Source organism: Tursiops truncatus, chromosome 8, assembly GCF_011762595.2.
Source record: "Tursiops truncatus isolate mTurTru1 chromosome 8, mTurTru1.mat.Y, whole genome shotgun sequence".
Lineage (NCBI taxonomy): Eukaryota > Metazoa > Chordata > Mammalia > Artiodactyla > Delphinidae > Tursiops > Tursiops truncatus.
Genome location: NC_047041.1, coordinates 42,639,255 through 42,662,359, shown reverse-complemented (window position 1 = coordinate 42,662,359; position 23,105 = coordinate 42,639,255). Strand labels below are relative to the sequence as shown.

At 37.1% G+C, this 23,105-nt stretch overlaps 1 pseudogene; it reads left to right on the top strand.

The window, feature by feature from the left end:
• Positions 1-1,248: 1,248 nt before the first annotated feature.
• LOC101339061 (disks large homolog 3-like) lies at positions 1,249-3,152 on the top strand (annotated as a pseudogene).
• Positions 3,153-23,105: the final 19,953 nt, after the last annotated feature.

The following is a 23,105-nucleotide window of genomic DNA, read 5'->3' as shown; positions in this document are numbered from 1 at the left end:
GCACTATTTACAATAGCCAGGTCATGGAAGCAACCTAAATGCCCATCAAGAGATGAATGGATAAAGAAGATGTGGTACATATACACAATGGAATATTACTCAGCCATAAAAAAAGAATGAAATTGGGTCATTTGTAGAGATGTGGATGGATCTAGAGACTGTCATACAGAGTGAAGTAAGTCAGAAAGAGAAAAACAAATATCGTATATTAATGCATAGATGTGGAACTAGAAAAATGGTACAGATGAAACAGTTTGTAGGGCAGAAATATTGACACAGATGTAGAGAACAAATATATGGACACCATGGGGGGAAAATGGTGGGCATGGGGGTAGGGCTCGTGTGATGAATTGGGTGATTGGGATTGACATGTATACACTAATATGTATAAAATGGATAACTAATAAAAACCTGCTGTATAAAAAAGTAAGTAAAATAAAATTTAAAAAAAGAGAATAAAATAAAGATATAGCTGCAGCAAAGTACTCACCTAGAGAAAAGTATGATTTGGGTACTGTTGAGGCACAGAAGAAAGATGGGGGAGTGAGTTGAGTGTGACTATGGTCATCCTGATCTGTAATTCAGGGGAAAAAATTGGGGCTTGAGGGAATAATTAATATACAAGTATAATTAAACAGCACATAAATATTGGTGAATTTTTAATTGTCTCTCCAATTTTAAAATGTATACATGATAATTGCAAAAGCATTAAAAAACTATAGAAATGATTAATGTGAAATTCACCCAGAATATCTCCATTGCCTACTAACATTTTGATACATATATATATATATATATATATATATATATATATATTTAGACCTAGCTTACACAGACACAACTCGTACTTGCATACTCTTAAATATTTATATATACAAATATATCATAAATGGGTCATAATACATATTCTGTTTTTGTAACTGCAATTCACTTAATGGTAAGTCACGAAGGGGGACCTGGAGGGGACAGCAAATGAGACTAAAAAAAAGTGGTCAGGAAGCAATATAAGAATGGGGAGAGAGGCAGAGGGTGGCGGGCTCCTCTCCTTCCTCCTCCCCCCGCCCTGCCTCGTGTGCTTAGGCAACTCCTCCTCCTCCCTCCCCCTCCTCCTATCCCCCTCCCCCTCCTCCTCCCCTCCCCCGACATGCCCCACTTTAGGTCCGTGGTCTTCCATGAGAGACAGAGGGGCCGGCCTGAGCTGACACTTTCTCAGCACTAGACCTGGACTCCCACCTGGCACCAGAATACAGTCGCTTTGAATCGAAGATACATGACTTGCAAGAGCAAATGATGAACAGCAGCATGAGCTCTGGGTCTGGGTTGGTCCCTGCAAATGAGTGAGAAGAGGTCCTTGTATGTCAGGGCCTTGTTTGATTATGACCAGACTTGGGACCGCTGCCTGCCAAGCCAAGGCCTCAGCTTCTCCTTTGGTGACAGTCTACTGTCATTAACGCCTCTGATGATGAGTGGTGGCAGGTGAGACTGGTGACCCCACACGGAGAAAGTGAGCAAATCAGTGTGATCCCCAGTAAGAAGAGGGTGGAAAAGAAAGAAAGGGCTCTACTGAAAAACGTGAAGTTTCATGCCAGGAGGGGGATGATTGTGTCTAGCAGGTCCATCAGCCACTATGGAGAACAGTGTGGAGGTTCTTTAAAAAACTAAAAATAGAACTGCCATAGACCCAGAAATCCCACTACTGGGCATATACCCTGAGAAAACCATAATTCAAATAGAGTCATGTACCACAATGTTCATTGCAACACTATTTACAATAGCCAGGGCATGGAAGCAACCTAAGTGTCCGTTGACAGATGAATGGATAAAGAAGATGTGGCACATATATACAATGGAATATTACTCAGCCATAAAAAGAAATGAAATTGAGTTATTTATAGTGAGGTGGATAGACCTAGAGACTGTCTTACAGAGTGAAGTAAGTCAGAAAGAGAAAAACAAATACCATATGCTAACAAATATGTATGGAATCTAAAAAGAAAAAAAAATGGTTCTGAAGAACCTAGGGGCAGGACAGGAATAAAGACACAGATGTAGAAAATGGACTTGAGGACACAGTGAGGGGGAAGGGTAAGCTGGGACGAAGTGAGGGAGTGGCATGGACATATATACACTACCAAATGTAAAATAAATAGCTAGTGGGAAGCAGCCACATAGCACAGGGAGGTCAGCTCGGTGCTTTGTGACCATCTAGAGGGGTGGGATGGGGAGGGTGGGAGGAAGACACAAGAGGAAGGGGATATGGGGATATATGTATATGTATAGCTGATTCACTTTGTTATACAGCAGAAACTAACATACCATTGTAAAGCAATTATACTCCAATAAAGATGTCAAAAAAACAAAACAAAACATAAAAAGAGTTTCCACCTCTCTCAAAAGTTTTCATTTTACAAGAGCAAAGAAAACATGGTATAGGAGAGCAGCGTACAGTAACAGGGAGTGACGTCCAACACCAGTGACAGTGAAAGCAGTTCCAAAGGACAGGAGGATGCTATTTTGTCATATGAGCCAGTGACACAGCAAGAAATTCACTATGCAAGCCTGTCATCATCCTGGGCCCAATGAAGGACAGAGTCAACGATGACCTGATTTCGGAGTTCCCGCATAAATTTGGATTTTGTGTACAACATACTATCTGGCCTCAGCGTGATGATGAAGTGGATTGGCAAGACTACCACTTTGTGGTCTCCTGAGAACAGATGGAGAAGGATATTCAGGACAAGTTCATTGAGGCAGGCCAATTCAATGATCATCTCTATGGGACCAGCATCTAGTCAGTGAAGGGAGTTGGGGAGAGGGGCAAGCACTGCATCTTAGATGTTTCTGGCAATGCTATCAAGAGGCTGCAGCAGTCACAACTTTATCCCACTGCCATTTTCATCAAGCCCAAGTCCATTGAAGTGCTTATGGAAATGAACTGACGGCAGAGGTATGAACAAGCAAATAAGACCTATGACAAAGCCATGGAACTGGAGCAGGAGTTTGAAGAATACTTCACAGCCATTGTACAGGGTGACTCACTGGAAGAGATTTAAAACAAAATCAAAGAAATCATTGAGGACCAGTCTGGGCACTACATTTGGGTCCCTCCCCTGAAAAACTCCAAAGAATCCCCTCCAACCATTCTATTGTGAACAGAAGAAATCAACTCCCCCTCCCCTCCTCCCTCTTCATTCCTGTCTCCATGGGGAGAACAAACGACTACTGTTCTTGTCCCCTTTTCTAGATATATCCAAAAAATTGAGTTTTCTAGTCCTGTTCTGTTTTTTTTTTAATTTTTGTTTTGTTTTAGTTTATTTTGGGGGATGATGCCATCTTACTCATCATGTGACTGTGCCCATTCCTGCATGGACCTTTCCCAAGCACTAGCACAAGTGCAAATCCATCAGAGTCATTGTTTGCATAAAACCAAGCTGAAGCGAAGAGAAGAGAGGAGGACTGATGAAAAGACAGACTGGACTGCTGTGCGGCTTATGAAGTGAGCCCCATGCACCCTGCAAGGAGAGGCTCCCAGGCTTTGCTACGATCTGTACACTGCCTTGAGGCTCGGGATGGCGTGTTCATGGCGATAGAAAGTATCATATATATATATATATAAAATTTATAGACATATATAGAAATTATATATCTTATATACTCTCATATAGTTTATTATATATTTACACACATTTGGACTAGAAAATCTATGGAGATATCATCAATGGTACTGTGTTATTAGAGAAATGCTTTAATTTTCATATTCCAATCAGATGGCACCTTATACCTCAACTGGTTGGGGAGGGAGTGAAAGTGGTAGTTAAGTGCTGTACGGAGGGCACCTGCATTGGTCATTCTTTTGAGACCTGGGCTTTTCTTTAGGAGGGGTCAGCTGGAGGATGGTGAGAAAGGGCTTTTGCCCGGGGGCCAGAGGCTTGGAGCTGTGACCCTAGAGCCAATGCTGCCCTTGGGGCACAGTCAGGCCCGCAAGTGGGGAGTGAGAGAATGGCTAAGGGTGCTCCCACGGTATTAAATTGCCGATTGTTTTATGCCACCTGATGTGTCTGCATGAAAGGTTTCCTTTTTGTTCATTTTTAAGCTGCTCTTAAACCAAAGTCATGTTGTGCTACTGTGTCAGCCTCTTCATTCTTCCAAATTTTACTTTTTAAGTGAATGTGTAGAATCCAATTTGACCATGTTCTAAAGGCTCAAGATGTTCTGGAGGAGCTGGGCCTCGTGATAGATTAGGCAACCCGGGCTTGGCCATCCTGTCAGCGGAAAGGGAAGTGGGGGCAGGTGAGAATCGACAGGAGCTGGGCCTCCTATTGTAACGTGTCCCTTCACTCACCTGCCAGGGACGTGCTGGGCTCAGCTGAGGCCCTGTCATGGGGCCCACTGGCAGGGACGGAGAGTCACTTGCCTTCCAGCTCTGCGCAGAGACAGTGGGATGGCCCTGAGCTTGGCCAGCCGCGTAATGAAAAGTTTGATTTGGGTTTTTTTCGCAGCTGCTTCATATGCCCTACCTACCCCAATCCCTCACCAACAGCTGGTAGCTTACTATTTCTTCAAGGAGAAAGTAGACTTTAATGCTGTCAATTTGAGCTGTAGAGCTGAGATTCACTTACTGTTGAGATGTGAAAACTTGTTGCTTTTTCCCAGAGTCAGATGGCGGTGATTGTGGTCAGGAAGGTTTTTCTCTGACCACAAATGCAGGTGGCAGGTGTGGCCCGGGCCCCGCCCCACCATGCTCCTTTGAAGCCACCATGCCTCCCTCAGCTCCACGCTGGAGGCACGACCCGGGGGAGAAGAGTGTGGACATGCTTGGCCCCAGGGTTGAGCCTGTTGTTTCCTAGCCCACTGTGTTACAACTGGTGCAAAGGATACATGTTGAAGATGCTTTGAGTGCTACCAGCCAGGTTTAGGAAGTCTGTTAACAGTTCTCCTACCAGCATGATGAGGCTAACTGTAAAGTGTGGAGCCCAGAATGTGAGTAAAGAAAGGGCAGCAGCGGGCTTCCCTGGTGGCGCAGTGATTGAGAGTCCGCCTGCCGATGCAGGGGACACGGGTTCTTGCCCCGGTCCGGGAAGATCCCACACGCCACGGAGCGGCTGGGCCCGTGAGCCATGGCCACTGAGCCTGCGCGTCCGGAGCCTGTGCTCCGCAGCGGGAGAGGCCACAACAGTGAGAGGCCCGCGTACCGCAAAAAAAAAAAAAAAAAAAAAAAAAAAAAAAAAAAGGCAGCAGCTTTACCCGCGCAGTACACTGGATTGGAGGCAAGAGGAGTAAAATGGTGTCCGATTATGACTCTGGTGAGGAGGGAGTGAGCTGGGAGTGTTGTTGATTTCTCTGATGTTAAATAACGTAGTTTGAATGATGTTCAACCCTCTACCCCTCCCAGGGAAGGAAAGCAGAGATTCAAAGCAAGCATGACACTAGTTGGTTTACCAGTGTTCCTTCCAAGGAGGCATATATATATACATATTTAAATAAATGATAGTTGAAATTTAAAAAAAGGAATGGGGAGAATAGTGCCATGTATCACAAGAACTGAACGATTTTTAGGAATAGAATAGTTTAGTGTCAAATCCTGCAGAGTGATTAACTGAGAAGACAACTCAGACAAATCGATTGGATTTGGCAATTAGTATCCTGGATGGTGACCTCTGCATGAATATAATTTGTGAAGAAACAAGCTGGTCGACAAATAGAGGGCTAAAATATAAGAAAAATAGGGAATAGCTAATAAAACAAGATTCTGGAAGTGGTCAGATGTGATCAATACCTAGATGAAGCATTTGTTCATACATGGAGAGAGTATTACATTTTTTTCTTTTGGAGTCTGAAAGAAATGATGTAAAAATCAGTGTAAGTATAGTTAAGTTTTTAGGTATAGAGTGGAGAGTTTGCATTCAAGGATCTTCACGCCATGGTCTCTATCCTTCATTAATACATTTCGCCTGACTTATACATGAGTCAAACTGGATTACTTCCTCTTGCCCTGATATGTCCTGTGATTTCTGTAATGCTTTGTTTTCTTTAATTCATTCTCTCTTTTCTAATATCTCCTTGTTTAAAACTTATACATTTTGGGCTTCCCTGGTGACGCAGTGGTTGAGAATCTGCCTGCCAATGCAGGGGACACGGGTTTGAGCCCCGGTCTGGGAAGATCCCACATGCCTTGGAGCAACTAAGCCCGTGAGCCACAACTACTGAGCCTGCGCATCTGGAGCTTGTGCTCCGCAACAAGAGAGCCTGCGACAGTAAGAGGCCCGCGCACCACGATGAAGAGTGGCCCCCGCTCGCCACAACTAGAGAAAGCCCTTGCACGGAAACGAAGACCAAACACAGCCAAAAATAAATAAATAAAAAAACAAAAAAAACAAAAAACTGATACATTTTTAAAGATCCAAACAAATTATACCTCCTACTTGAAGCTATACTCACCATATGATGCAGTTCAAGTGTGAGTTCTCATATCTGAAAGTTACAGGTTAAATAGTCAATGATACCTCCCAAAACAGAACCAGTATAGAATACTGGAGGGGAACAAGACGTGTGTGTGTGTGTGTGTGTGTGTGTGTGTGTGTGTGTGTGTGGTGATTAAGGAAAAATCTTACAGCATATGATCTTTCATGGTCTGAAAACATATGAGAATCTTGTAGGTAGTGGAAGGGGTTCTTTGTTTTCATCTGGCTCAGTAGTTTTAGAAAATATATTTAATTCTCTTAAAATTTAATTCAATTTGCTGCATTTTGAAAACACAAACTTCACTCTCTTTTAGTCAATGTAAAATGTGTATTAGATTTGATTTGCTGAAAAGTAAGGAAATGTTTATTTTTGTTTTGTTTCTGTTTGTTTCCCAAAGGTAATTCTAAAATTTTGTTAAATTGCTTATATAAGCTGTGAGTTTTTATCAATATATAAGAAAAATAAAATTAAGGAATATAATAAAAAGTAGTTGGATATCAATATAGTAATCAAAAACAAGTAATGAGAAGAGCCTAAATTTGGAGTAAGAAGACCTGACATTGAATCCAAATATATAGCTTGAGCATATTGCCTCACTTCTCTGGTTCACATGCTTTCTAACCTAAAAATAGGTTGTTAGGAGGATCAATTGAAAAAAATTTTTGAAAATATGTTGCGAACCATAAAGTCTTGTAAATATATTAGTATACTTTTTAGAAGCATTCATGTAAAAGTATGTCCAATTTTTATTTAAGAAGCTTTACTGTATTTACAGTATACAATTCTCTATAAGTTTTACAGATTTTGAAATCCATATTCACAGCAATTTGCTTCTTATAACTAAGCACATGTGGCCAATTAAAAGTCCCTCAGCAAATTTTTATTAAATGAATTAATAGTGAATAATTGGTCTATCCCAAGTCTTATCAAAATAATTTATTTTTAAAAATCAGAAGATCTTTATTATGTTTTAAATATAGATACAGAATATTTTGATCTGTTTTCAGCAAATAGGTATTTAACTTTAGATTTTGATTCTAAGATCATTTTGCTTTTCATTCACAAAAGTAAAATATTTTAATCAGAGTTACAACAAAAATTGATTTTTTTTGGTGAAAATATTTGGGGGAAAATAAAAATATATTTGGCTGGATGGATGTCATTATGTCAGTATAATCTGTTGACCAATTTTCTTTCACAGCTAGCCATTCACAATTTTGCCATTTCATTTTAAATTTACTGAAGTTATTTTTATTAATAATTTTTTACAATAAAATTTTAAACTAAGAGTTGATCCATTTATTAGTTTTTGTCTGCATAAAATGTTATAACTCATTTATAACTCATATAACTCATTTATAACTCATACTATTGGGAATTTTATTTGGTCACCATTATTTCTACCAAATCCAATGTGCTTGCATTAAATTTTATATATCATAATGTTATACTTGGAGTTTTATTTATTTATACATTTATTTGTCTTATTCGTATCAGTCATATTCACCAAAATTTCAAAGACTGAAAGGGTACATTTATTTCTTGGCTAATCTTAGGACAATATATAGAACAATTGCCTTCAGATAATTTAAGATTAAGCTAATATCCAGGGCTGGGGATAGGCCAATTATTCATAATTTTTCAATCATTCTGTGTCCAACCAATGTTTCTTTTTTTAAAAAGTACATCTATTTATTTATTTTTGGCTGCGTTGGGTCTTCGTTGCTGTGCAGGCTTTCTCTATTTGCAGCGAGTGGGCGCTACTTTTCGTTGAGGTGCACAGGCTTCTTATTGCTGTGGCTTCTCTTGTTGTGGAGCACGAGCTCTAGGCACACGGACTTCAGTAGTTGTGGCATGCGGGCTCAGTAGTTGTGGCTCGAGAGCTCTAGAGCACAGGCTCAGTAGTTGTGGTGCACAGGCTTAGTTGCTCCGCAGCACGTGGGATCTTCCCAGACCACGGCTCAAACCCATGTCCCCTGCATTGGCAGGCAAGTTCTTAACCACTGCGCCACCAGGGAAGTCCCACTACCAATGTTTCTAATTCAATGTTTTACTATATTTATAACATACATTTTCTTTCCTTAAAGTCTTCAAAGTGAGTCAGCTTAATAGATAACATTTAATAGACATTTAAAAATTATATATTTGATCAATTATCTATGGTTCTGAATAATATATGCTTATGCTTTTCTCCATTTCTTTGAATAGCTGAATTAATATAAATTATTTTATGGGAAATATTAATGAAAAAATACTCAGTTGGTCATGAGATAAATGAGTCAGGAATTCATAAAAATCAAAGCAGAATGTGTTTAGAGGACTGAAGGAAAATAAGATCATATTGTAATACAAGAACAGAAAGTTTAAATAGAGTTTCAGGAAAAGTGTTCTAATACTAAAGTCATGCTATGAAATATCTTCCCATGGGAAGTGTGAATACTTCAGTTATTCAAAACCAGTCTGGAAACAGCATTAAAAAATATACCCTAGGGAGTAATTTTATACAGTGGTTGAGCCAACTAGGAGCCTAATAGGCCTTTACCATATCTACTTGGTATGACAAGTAAAATAGCAACTTTTATATAGTACCTGCCATTTGAAAGGAGAAATTAAAAAATAATGTGACCAGCACAGGTAACACAATTCTTTTAATAAAATGCAGTCACATTTTACTAACCTATAAAATAATAGGAGTAATGATGATTTTCAAATAATTTTGAAAATAAAAAATGTTATGAAGTATTGTCAGGTTCTATTACATATTTTATTGATACATATTACTTCTCTGGAAAAAGAATTCTATAAGCTGGAAAGTGGGAAAGAAAGGGAACTAATATAGTGAGAAGGAAAAAATAAATAAGAAGGAAAGCAGAAAACATCTGCTAGGCACCTTAAATGGCATCAGGCTGTAATGGGGCCAGCTCAAGGATATTATTCATACTAAGATAAAAAAGAAATCCAGATGTTTCTCTGCCAAATGTGTTAAAGTTAACATTCTCTATTTTTGTGAACAGTGACCTTCTACTTGTAGCATTATCATTTTCAAGATCTCATGTAAAAAATATTTCATTGGTTAAACTTTTGAATATCTGTTTCATAATATTTCAGTTCATTCTTCATCATTTAAAATAAGTATGTCTGAAAGACAATGATGTAAACTACAACTCCAGAAACTAAGAGTACAGTTGACCATTGAACAACATGGGTTTGAACTTCACAGGTCCACTTAGCAGATTTTTCAATAGTCAACACTACAGTACTACACAATCTGAGGTTGGTTGAATCCACCAATAGGGTACTATAGTTAAGGAGGGACCATGGATACAGAGGACCAACTATAAGTTATACTTGGATTTTTGACTTCACAGAGGGTGGGGACTCCTAACACCCCCCACCACATTGTTCAATGGTCAGTAGTAATTCAATCAGCATATATTTTTGTAATATTTACAGTATACCATATTTATTTTAACAAATCAGGGGTCTTTAAAAATAGCAAAAGCCAACTAAGTAATGTCTAAATACGTGCTTGTTTTTGCTTCAGTTGAATCATCTAAATATGATTTCTTAATTTTTAGTAATAGCTGAGAACATGGGATTATTCTGTTCTTTTACATTCATTACTGCTTATGACAACAAGAACAATTCAGTGCTTACTCTGTTCCAGGCTCTTTACATTAAATAATCCTCACAAAGACAAGATGAATACTTTATTACCCCAAGTTTCCATATTAGGAAAATGAGGCATAAAGGAGTTAACTTGCTTTCCTAAGTTATCACAGCGGGTAGGTCCCAAAGACTTATTTCAAACTCAGACATTCTGAATCCAGAGCTCATATTCTGAGGCTTTGTCTAAAGCATTTAGAATAAGCTTCTATAGTATCTGGGAGTCATGTAGTTAACACAACAAAGTTCTAATATATTTTGTAGCACTTGTGTAATTAATTCGAAGACACTTTCAGTTGGAAATTGGCTATTACTATCTTCTCAGTAACTGTTCTCTTGTAGTCAAAATTAAGTCTTACTTTCATTCCTACGTGCCTAGTATCGATACGATGTCATTATATAGTTCTGTGGATACCTAATGCATATTTGTCGAATAAGTTATATATTAAAATTTCACAGAGAAAGTTGCTCAAAAAAGGGGGAGGAGCAATATTTGAAGTTACTTTTATTCTATGGAGCAAGCTTTAAGAAAATTTAATTAAAATTTTATTTTGTGATAATTGAAGATTCACATGAAGTGGTAAAAAAATAATACTGACAGCTCCCATGTACCGTTTACCTGGTTTGTCCTCATGATGATATCTTGTAAAACTATAGTAAAAATACCATGATGAGGAAATTGACATTGATACAATCCATTCTTATTCAGATTTTTCCAATTTTACACGTACAGATGGTCCCTGACTTACAATGGTTTGACTTACAATTTTTCAACTTTACAATGGTGCAAAAGGGATATGCATTCAGTAGAAACTGTACTTTGAATTAAAAAAAATATGGAGTATAGTTGATTTATGATGTTGTGTTAGTTTCTGCTGTACAGCAAAGTGGATCAGTTATACATATACTCACTCTTTTTCAGATTCTTTTCCCATATAGATCATTACAGAGTATTGAGTAGAGTTCCCTGTGTTATACAGTAGGTCCTTATTAGTCATCTATTTTATATATAGTAGTGTATATATGTCAATCCCAATCTTCCAATTTATCCCTCACCCCCTTTCTCCCTGGTAACCATAAGTTTGTTTTCTACATCTGTGACTCTATTTCTGTTTTGTAAATAAGTTCATTTGTATCGGACTTCCTGATGGCGCATTGGTTAAGAATCAGCCTGCCAATGCAGGGGACACAGGTTCTATCCCTGGTCTGGGAAGATCCCACATGCCACAGAGCAACTAAGCCTGCGTGCCACAGCTACTGAGCCTGCACTCTAGAGCTGCGAGCCACAACTACTGAGCCCGCGTGCCACAACTATTGAAGCCTGCACACCTAGAGCCCGTACTCTGCAACAAAAGAAGCCACCACAATGAGAAGCCCGTGAACTGCAACGAAGAGTATCTCCTGCTTGCTGCAACTAGAGAAAGTCCCCACGCATCAACAAAGACCCAGTGCAGCCACAAATAAATAAATAAGTAAATTTATTTTAAAAAGTTCATTTGTATCACTTTTTAAAATTCCACATATAAGCGATATCATATGATATTTGTCTTTCTCTGACTTACTTCACTTAGTATGATAATCTCTTTTGATCTTTTCCTAGGCTAGCAATACGTGATAAGATACTCTAGTGATGCTGGGCAGCAGTAGGGAACCACAGCTTCTAATCAGCCATGCGATCACCAGGGCAAACAACTGATAACACTCACAACAATTCTGTACCCATACAGCCATTCTGTTTTCTACTTTCAGGACAGTATTCAATAAATTACATGAGATGTTCAATCCTTTATTATAAAATAGGCTTTGTGTTAGAAGATTTTGCCCAACTGCCGGCTCATGTAAATGTTCTGAGTGTGTTTGAGGTAGACTAGGCTAAGCTATGATGTTCAGTAGGTTAGGTATATTAAATGCATTTTTGAATTTTGATATTTTCAGCTTATGATGGGTTTATCAGAACGTAACCCCATCGTAAGGAAGGAAGATCTGTACTCATTTGTGTGTGTGTATGTGTGTGTGTATTCAGATGTAAGCAATTTTGTCACATGTAATGGTTCATGGAACTACTATCAGTCAAGATACAAAACAGTTCCATCAATACAAGGGTATCTATTGCCGATTGTACTCTTTTAAAACCACTCCAGCTCCTCCTCCTCTTCCTTAATCCCTAACAACCATGAATTTGGTCTCCATCTCTATACTTTTGCCATTTCTAGAATGTTATACGAGTGGAATTTTATAGTATAAAACTTTAGTTGTTTTTTTTTTCTTTTTTTTCACTAGGTAAAATTCCCTGGAGATTTATCCAAGTTGTTGTATATATATATATCAATCCTGCCTTTTTATCCCTAAGTAGTATTCCATGGTGTGTACGTGCCATAGTTTGTTTAATCTTTCTCCCACTGAAGGACATTTTAAGCTGTTTCCAGTTTTTATCCATTACAAATGAAGCTACTATGAATTTTTGGCTACAGGTTTTTGCATTAGCATAAGTACTCATTTCTCTGGGATAAATGCACAAGCATGCAGTTGCTGGGTCATATGGTAGTTGCATGTTTAGTCTTATAAGAAACCCACAAACTGTTCCACACTGGCTATACTATTTTACATCTCCACCAGGAACGTATGAATGATCCAGTTTCTCTGCATGCTTGCAAGCATTTGCTATTGCCACCATGTTAAATTTTAGCCATTCTGGTAGGTGTGTAGTAATATCTCATTGTAGTTTTAAGTTTCATTGCTCTAATGGCAAGCCATATTGAACATCTTTTCCCATGTCATCAATTTATCCTTTTTAGTGGTATATAGAAGGCAAATTTCATTTACTATTTACATATCCTCTTTTATGAAATGTCTGTTTGTCTTTTGACTGTTTTCTAATTGGATTGTTCTTTACTGGTGAGTTTTGAGAGTTTTTTCATATAATCCAGATACTTATTTTTGGTTCTTTACGTATTCTGGGTACTAGTCCTTGTGTAAGGTGTGCAAATATTTTCTCCCAGATCATAATTCATCTTTTAAATTTCTTAACCGAGTCTTTTGTAGAAAAAAAGTTTTTAATTTTGATCAGGTCCAATTTATCAATTTTTCTTTTATGGATCATGCATTTGGCATCAAGTATAAGAATTCTTCCTATAGCTAGAGATCTTGAAGATTTTTTTTATGTTTTTTTCCTAAAAGTTTGACAGATTTATGTTTTACATTTAAGTTTGTGATTAAGCTTATTTTATTTTTTAAGAAATTAACTTTTGCTATTTTATTTTATTTATTTATTAAAAAAAAGTTTTTTGGCTGCGTCGGGTCTTCATTGCTGTGTGTGGGCTTTCTCTAGTTGTGGTGAGTGGAGGCTACTCTTTGTTGAGGTGCACAGACTTCTCATTGCAGTGGCTTCTTGTTGCAGAGCATGGGATCTAGGCGCGCAGGCTTCAGTTGTTGTGGTGTATGGGCTCAGTAGTTGTGGCACACAGGCTTTAGGGCATGTGGCCTTCAGTAGTTGTGGTGCGTGGTGTCAGCAGTTGTGGCACATGGACTTAGTTGCTCCACGGCATGTGGGATCTTCCCGGACCAGGGATCGAACTCACGCCCCCTGCATTGGCAGGGAGATTCTTCACCACTGCGCCACCAGGGAAGTCCCTGTGATTAATTTAAAAATTTTTATATAACATTTAAGGTCTAGGTTGAAGTTTGTTTTGTTTTGTTTTTTGGCCCATGAATGTCCAGTTGCTCCAAGACCATTTCTTGAAAAGATTATCTTTCTTCCATTGAATTGTTTTTTTCAACTTTGTTAAAAAATCTGTTGGACATAATTTGTGTAGGTCTATTTTTTAATTCTCCATTCTGTTCCATGGAGCTATGTGAAGATTTTTAAAAAATATTTATTCATTTTGTTTATTTATTTTGGCTGTGCTGGGTCTTAGTTGCAGCACATGGGATCTTTAGTTGCAGCATGCAAGATCTTTAGTTGTGGCTTGCAGGATCTTTTAGTTGCGGCATGCGGGCTCTTAGTTGTGACATGCGGGATCTAGTTCCCTGACCAGGAGTCGAACCCAGGCCCCCTGCATTGGGAGCATGAAGTCTTAACTACTGGACCACCAGGGAAGTCCCGTGAAGATATTTTAAGATATATTTAATACTAAGAAAAAGTGAAAATTCTAGAGTTGTAGTTAGCAAATATTTTCTGTAAAGATTCAGATAGTAAATATTTTTGCCTTTGTAGTCTCTGTCAGCTCTGTTGTTGTCAGGCAAAAGCAGTCACAAATAATACATAAATGAATGGGGGTGGCCGTGTTCCAATTAAACTTTACTTACAAAAATATGCAGCAGGTTGGATTTGGCCCATAGACTATGGTTTTTGAGGGATGTTGCTTTTGCCAATTCTTCTTCTAAAGAAGAGGTAACTGAGGTAAAAATCTCATTGTCCAGAAACTATTGGATATTTATAAAATACTGCTAACTTCCTTCTAGCCACTACCATGTTTCCCATGCTAATGGCCTTGTTATCATCTTAATCAATATTTCTCACATGAGTAATGTAAGGAACCATTTTAAAGGGAAAGCACTCTTGTATATTGCTAACGGTCATTTAAGTTACTCTTTACTGTGATATTACTGAAATATGTAAAAACACAGAAATAAGTATAATTTTCTTATGTATTTGTATAAGAAAGACTATGAAGCAAATAAACTAACATTAAGAAAATTAATTTGGTGTAATGAATGAATGCCTTGTTCAAAATAAATAATTTTCTGAGGTTGAAAATGGTACTGACTCTCTTAAACAAGGACTACTTTTAGTTTGAAATGACTATGAGATGACTCAATTCTCCATAACTTTTGTCTGTGGAATTACTTTGAATACCTTGTTTAGTCAATACACTGATATCGTTGGCCTTCACTTGGCACACCTCACTAGTTACATGTAAATGGTCACATTCTTATTAGACTCTGACAATTAAAAGCTCTTCCTTGTACTATTTTTATAAACACCAACTGGGTACTGAATTTATGAAGCCATTCTTATGTTTAAGATGGTTTTCACAAGATCCAGAGTATACTTACGTTAAATATCATATCATATAAATTAAATCATAAAGCTAAGAAATCTTATAAACAATAAGCCCTGTAAAGACATAAAACATCATAAAAATCATTTGGGAAATGCTGATCTTGAATCTTTCTATTTAAAGCTGGCAGCACGGTCTTTCATGAAAATAATATCTGTCTAAACATATCTATAGGCTTTTGAAGAAATGGGTATATGTAATTTACCTACAGGTATTTGCTTTGGTATAATTAATTTATTCTGAAGGATTCACATGGAATCCTTGTCATCAGATTCTGAATTCTAATTAGTACTATAATGTTCTTCTGAGATATAACATAATGAATTTTTGTGTTATTATTTAACAGGTATTCACTGAATATCTACTGTGCTAGTACCAGAAATGAAAATAAAATTAATGCTTCATCCCTGCCCTGGAGCAGTTTATTAACCAGTTTAGAAAACAAGACATTCACGTTAAGTTTGTAACATCAGTAGCTAACATTTATCAAACGCTTACTATTTTCCAGGTTCTATTCTAAGGTCTTTACATGTGTTAAATAATTTACTCATACATATAACCTTATAAGGTAGGTTCTGTTTACCTACCTTAAGTAACTAAAGGACAACTAAAGTAACTAAAGGACAGAGAGTTAAAGTAACTTGTTCAAGATCCCACAGCTAATAATTGGTGAAGGTACCATCCAAACCAGGCAATCTGATTCAATAGCCTGTGACTTTAATTCTTACTCAGTATTGTTTCCTCCAAAAGGAAATTAGTATCATCTGATTGGTTGATCAGAGCCAAGCTTTGAGTCAATTGGTTCTACAGGTTGCATTTTACCATCTTACACCCCTTTGCCAATGCAGTCAGTACATTGACACAACCATTTTTGGAAATTATATATAATTGGGGAAATTATTTGGACATTATTATGGCCAAATTTGATTACACTTTTAGGAAAAAGCTCCACTACCTAAATATTTTCAATTTTCTTTTGGGAGCCTCCTTCAGAATGACTGACCCTTTTTTGAACTGCCCTGGGTTGGACTGGTAAAGGCATTGCATTTAATGCAAAGATTTTATTTCCTGTCTGACCATGTTGAAGCATAAAAAGAATCAGGAAAACAATGTATTACAATCAAATAAACCTACAAGAGTTGGAAATTATTTGGCTTATATTGATATATTTTAAAGACTGTTTCTATATTCAAGTCAATTTTGACTGTTGACAATTTTAACATTCATGAATTAGTCCAATCGGTGTTAAGAGTAGTTTTTGTTTATGATTTTCTTTTGTTTTGTAACTTCAAAAATAATATTAACAAAACAAAAAAACAACCTTCAGAATGGGAGAAAATATTTGCACAGGAAGCAACCGGCAAGGGATTAATCTCCAAAATATACAAACAGCTCATGTTGCTCAATATCAAAAAAACAAATAGTCAAAAAATGGGCAGAAAATCTAAATAGACATTTCTCCAAAGAAGACATAAGGATGGCCAAAAAGCACTTGAAAAGATGCTCAACATCGTTAATTATTAGAGAAATGCAAATCAAAACTACAATGAGGTATCACCTCACTCCAGTCAGAATGGCCATCATCGTAAAATCTACAAACAATAAACGCTGTAGAGGGTGTGGAGAAAAGGGAACCCTCCTACACTGGTGGCGGAAATGTAAATTGGTACAGCCACTATGGAGAACAGTATAGAGTTTCCATAAAAAACGAAAAATAGAACTACCATATGACCTAGCAATCCCACTCCTGGGCATATACCCAGAGAAAGCCATAATTTGAAAAGGTACATGCACCCCAATGTTCATTGCAGCACTATTTACAATAGGACATGGAAGCAACTTAAATGTCCATCAACAGAGGAATGGATAAAGAAGATGTGGTACATATACGCAATGGGATATTACTCAGCCACAAAAAAGAACAAAATAATGCCATTTGCAATGACCTGGATGCACCTAGAGATTGTCATACTGAGTGAAGTAAGTCAGACACAGAAAAATATCATATGATATCGATTATATGTGGAATCTAAAAAAAAGCATACAAATGAACTTATTCAGAAAACAGAAGTAGAGTCACAGATGTAGAAAATAAACTTATGGTTACTGGGGGGAAAGGGGTGAGGGATAAACTGGAAGACTGAGATTGACATATATACACTACTATATATAAAATAGATAACTAATAAGAACCTTCTGTATAGCACAGGAACTCTACTCAATACTCTGTAATGGCCTATATGGGAAAAGATCTAAGAAAAAAAAAAAGAGTGGATATATGTGTATGTATAACTGATTCACTTTGCTGTACACCTGAAACTAACACAACATTGTAAATCAACTATACTCCAATAAAAATTTTAAAAAATATTAATAGAACTTAAATTTGATGAAATGTTTTTCACTAAGTGCATTTTTACTATTGAGTAAAAAATTGTAAATATAAAACTTAGTTAACCCCTTTTTAGTGATGACCTGATAATTTGGGCTTTTTCTTCCTCTAATTCTGAGCCATTTAATTAACAACATATCACTATAATTTTATAATTGCTTGCCCCCATAACTACTAAACCATAGAAACCAAATGCTTAGAGAGTGATAACTTAGTTACTCTAATAAAAGTTTTATAGTCTTATTTGTTGTGCCTATTTAATTGTTAATATAACAGTGAAGGTATACAAATATGATTTGTTTGGTTATGATTCTCAGAGAAGAAATGACATAGGTTTGATCCTTTAAAGGAATTACTTATTTAGTCATTTTAAAACCAAAAAGAAAGGTAGCCTGGGGGCAGAAGGAATAATCAGAGTGATTTAGAGGAGAAATAGAATGAATTTCAATAAAATGTGAATATTTATAACTGATATCTATATGTTTACAGCCTGAAGCTATATATCAAAGTTCTAATTACAATATGAATAAGTTAATGCATGTGAAATGAAATTATTTTGTTACACAGCTTAAGCAACAAGTGTTCAAAATGTTTATTGATTCTTTGCAATTTTAGGAATTTAATCAGCAGATTTTAGTGAAGGACATTTTTATTTGATTCAGAAATACGTTGTCTCCACATTTTAACATTTTGAAATTGAGGTACCTTGTATAATCCAAGGTTCATTTGCAGCCTCAATGCCAAAACTTGGTAAAGAAATAAGTTGCCATGTGGTCCACCCTGCCTGTGAACTTAACTCTGTAGGTGTAGGTGCTTATTTATCTAATTGTCTACTCAGCTAGGTTATTTGCAAATTGGTATCCAAACAAGATTGAATTTTAAATTAATTTGGAACCATAATTGTAGCCCAAAATTCATAAAAATTATTATATTGGGATGCAACATTGAAATGGAAAGTACTGGGTTCAAAAGAGCATAACACAGATCTGTAAGATGAAAACATTACAAATTGGGCAAATATTTCTTGCTAGAGCATTATCTGCATGTTTTTAAAGTATCAACCAAGTAATTTACAGTACCTAATGGGAGAGAAAATATACAAGAAGATAAAGCTAAGTTTTATTTTGTCATTGAGACATTTAAAAAAGGATTTCTGGTTACCCTCCAGGCAATGCAATTAAAGATAGGAGAAATTGCCAAATCTCTTGGAACAGATCACAGAATTTTCAAAGCTAGGAAAGGTTGGTGTGATGATTCATACATCATGCAAATCTATTCCTCAGATACTGAGCATGTAACATTCAAAGGCTTCCAGCTGACTTCCAAGAGAAGCTGTTAACTTGCAGGGATACATAAGTCCTATAGGGAGAAAAGGAAACCTTGAATTTAACTAAATCGGAAATGCAGAGAAAATCTTGATATTCCTTTATATGTCAGAAATTATACAGTGAATCCTAAATGTGATAAAGCAGTCAGGTTCATGGGCATAGAATATAAAAAGCAATGTTTCTGAGTTCTGTAACTGCATATGCCTGGAACTGATTCAGAAGAAGGTTTGGATTCTGAATTATTATGAATATTCCTATATTCCCTAGGAATAGGAAGACTTATTTCACAACTAATGTCCAAAGACCTCTAGCCTATAAATACGACATCTCTCTTGCTTCCTAAATCAAGGTGGTAATTCCAACAATAAAAGGGAGAACTAGAGCAAAAGCTAAAGAGTGAGAAGGAGGTGCTAAGAGAGAAGAGTAAAATGAATAGAGGGCCCCCAGTACCTGAGAGTGATAGAGGAGCCAGCGAAAAGAGGCTGAAAGGAGGTAGACAGAGAGAAGGGAGGAAAACAAATGGGATGTAGTGTCATGAAAGCAAAGCAAAATTAATGTTTCAAGGAGGGGGTAATCAGTTGTTAAATGCTGCTGAGATGTTGGGTAGTGTGAAGGCAGAAACGTGTCCACTGAATTTAGTTATACAGTAAGTCCCCTACATATGAACAAGTTCCATTCTGAGAGCACGTTCGTTAAGTCCAATTTGTTCATAAGTCCAACAAAGTTAGCCTAGGTACCCAATTAACACAATCCATTATATCGTACTGTATTGTGATAGGTCTATAATACTTTTCATACAAATAACATATAAAAACAAACACAAAAAATAAAGAAAACACTTTTAATTTTATAGTACAGTACCTTGAAAAGTACAGTACAACAACTGGCATACAGCTGCTGGCATCAAGTGAACAGGCAAGGAGAGTTACTGACTGGAGGAGGGAGAGGAGGTAGGAGATGGTAGAGCTGAAGGACCGTCGGCAATAGGAGATGGAGGCCAAGCTGCAATTTCAGTCATGCCTGATGGTGATGGCACAGGTTCTGGTTCCTTGCTGGATTCAATTCTATCTTCCCTCTTGAAGAAACGATCCAGTGATGTCTGGGTAGTAGTTCTTTTTTCCTTGTCATAGATGACATGGTAGCCCTGGATTGCATTCTGAACAGCTGCTGCAACCTTCATGTACTGTTCTACGTTTGGGTCCTGTGCCTCAAAAACTAACAGTCGCTCCTCAAATAAAGAAAATTCCCTTGCCATTTCCTGCATCGTGAATCTCTTGGGTTCTTAGGGTACTTCTTTTTCCTCTTGTCTCTCTTCGTCCTTTCTCTGGGTCTCCAATTCCATCAGGTCTTCATTAGTAAGCTCCTCGTATTGCACAGCAACAGTACTGTACAGTAAAGTATACAAAAGCACAACCACTTGTAGAGGCTGCACGCACGTGACAATGTACTCCAGACACGTGAACTAACTTACGTGATTGGACATGAGAATGCACGTTTGCATCTTTGAAAGGTTGCAACTTGAATGTTCATATGTAGGGGACTCACTGTAGAGAGCTAACTGAAACTTAAGGAAAGTGGTTTTCATGCGGTAGTGTGGTAGAAGACAGATTAAATTGGTCTGAGGAGTTAATGGGACAAAAAAGTGCAGACTAAAATAACTTTTCTATTAAGTCTAAATGTGCGAAGTATATGAGCTGAAAGAGCATCGGAGGTAAAATTTGGTTTTTTTAACTTTTAGATGAAAGAATTTAAAGACAAATTTGTAGAGGAATAGAGTAATTCATTGTGGTTCAAACTGCAGGTTATGACTCACTATTGTGTTGTAGCATTAACTTAGTGAGTGGTGACCAGCATTAATTAAAAAAAAAAGAAAAAAGATAATATCAGTGTATCATGCAAGTAAGGTGATCTTACCTTGTAAAATTGTGTTTTTTTGGTACAAATTGTCAACTGCAAAGCACAGTGAGATATATTTTATACATTTATACATGATACTTATATACAGTGCATATGTTACATGTGATAAGTACATATATTATATATGTATAATGTGAATGTATTGGGTTGCAATGTAATACATATATTCCTTGTTGTGGGTCTTAGTAAAAAGAAAAAAAAATACTCTGAAAGTGAAAGCATTAAATGTTAGCATAGATTCTGAAGAATGTGGGGGAAACTGGGACTCAGATTACATGTAGAAGAATTGGCCTTCAAGAAGAGGAGAGACATGCACTTTTTTGTATCAGGAAGGCAGGAGGAGAAGGTTGGTACACATGCAGGTTAATGACAGATTTGGCAGTAGAATATTGAAGGAATTCCTGTCTGATGGCTCGAATCATTTTAGTTAAGTACAATGCAATCATCTGCTGAGAGTGAAGTGTATGGACAGGGTATCACAGCTTGTAAAGAATAAAGGACATATGAAATATTTGTTATAGAAATTAGATCAAGATGATTAGAGAATTCTATTAAGATTGTGTATAGGTGAAGTTGTTGACTGAATTTATCAATCCATTTATGTACTGTCAATCCATTTATGAGTGCTTAGCTATCTGAGTATAGACATAGACACAGGTAACAAAGATTGCTGGATTCAGGGTTGGAGTTTTTCTCGTTGGAGGCTTTAAAAGGACAAATGGACAAGGGAGGTTAGTGCATTGGCACCAAAATGATTGAAGTAAAATATTGTAGAATCAAACAAAGGTATAAGGAGTTTGATATTTGGAAGGAGTGGAGAGGTCAGTGGAGCTGAAGGCTCAGAGGCTGAAGAACAGAGTTGGGGCTCTGAGCAGGCAAATGGAAATTTTCAGAAGAAAGTGAAATGTTTGTAATTTTGAAAGTGGAAATTTTTTCAGTGTTAAATTATAAGGGATTGGTGGAGATGATCTGAACTATACCATTAATGATAAGAAAGTTGGGGAACCATTAAAATACAATGTTGGATAGATTGTCCGTATGGACACTGAATTTCCTGAGATGATGGTAAGAATAGAGAAGGAAAGGAATACCCTGAGCAGGGTACCAAAATCTTTAGTGAATGAGATGAACTGGACAGGAGGTTGGTAGATAAAAACAACAAAGAACAGGAGTTTTTAAAGGTGGCTGAAAGAGCTTCTGTAGAACAACAATGACAAGTCAAGCCCCACTTCTAACACATGAGAAGAAGATGTTGCCTAAGAGTCCCAGCTCTGGATTCAGACTGCCTGGATTCCACTGCTGGCTCGATCTCTCTATACTTCTGTGACCTTGATTAATGTTACTTAATCTCTCTATGCCTCAGTTTCACATCTCTAAAATATGAATAAAATACTTACTTTATTGGATTGCTATAATAATTAAATGAAATAAGGTTATGAAATTTATTCATGAAATAAATCCATGTAAGGTATAGGTGTAGTGCTGTAAATAGGAAGTGCACAATAAATGCTTGCAATTATTATGGCTATTATTTTCTAGAATGTTAAACAATTTCTACTTGGGAAAGCTGCAGAAGTTTTCTCAGTAGTCATCCATTGTCAGTTAAAGTAATGTTTGGGGAAGCTGGTAGGATTGTAGGGACTTGGTGGTTCCATGGGGAGTGTTCCAGAAAGCCCAATGTGATTGTTTTGGAGGAAAAATAAGTGTGAGTAGGGTGGCACGTGAGGAAACAGACATACTGAGGAAACAGACAGATGAGAATAGAGCTAGGGATAGCTTAAAGATCTATCTGGCTTCACAGATACAATGTGAAGTCACACTCACTGCCACAGTGGCACACCATTCACATAGACTCTACATAGAAGCTGTGGTAGAAAGCAGGGATATGAGGCATTTAGTGAATTTAGTACCAATAGTCCTTTGAGGAAGGAAAGTTATTTTGGCCTTACAGAATTCACGCACCTGTGGTCTGGAAGGGAGGTCTTGTAAATGTGGGGGGGGGGGTGAGATATTTTCTTTCCTCCTGGAGTCATCATCTACAATGAGAACAACTGTGACTTGGAACTATGGATAAATGAGCACAAGCCACACGGTCTCTCACGGAAAGGGGGCATGTACTTTGGCCATAATTTCCATACCTATTCAGTTGGTATAGCTACCCATCAACCTAATCACTATTGTTTATCTATTTCCATAGAGGTTATTACGATTATCTTAAACTGCTACTTGTTTACTTTTATGTTAGCTTATTTACTTGAATTTGAAGTAAGAAAAAGCAAT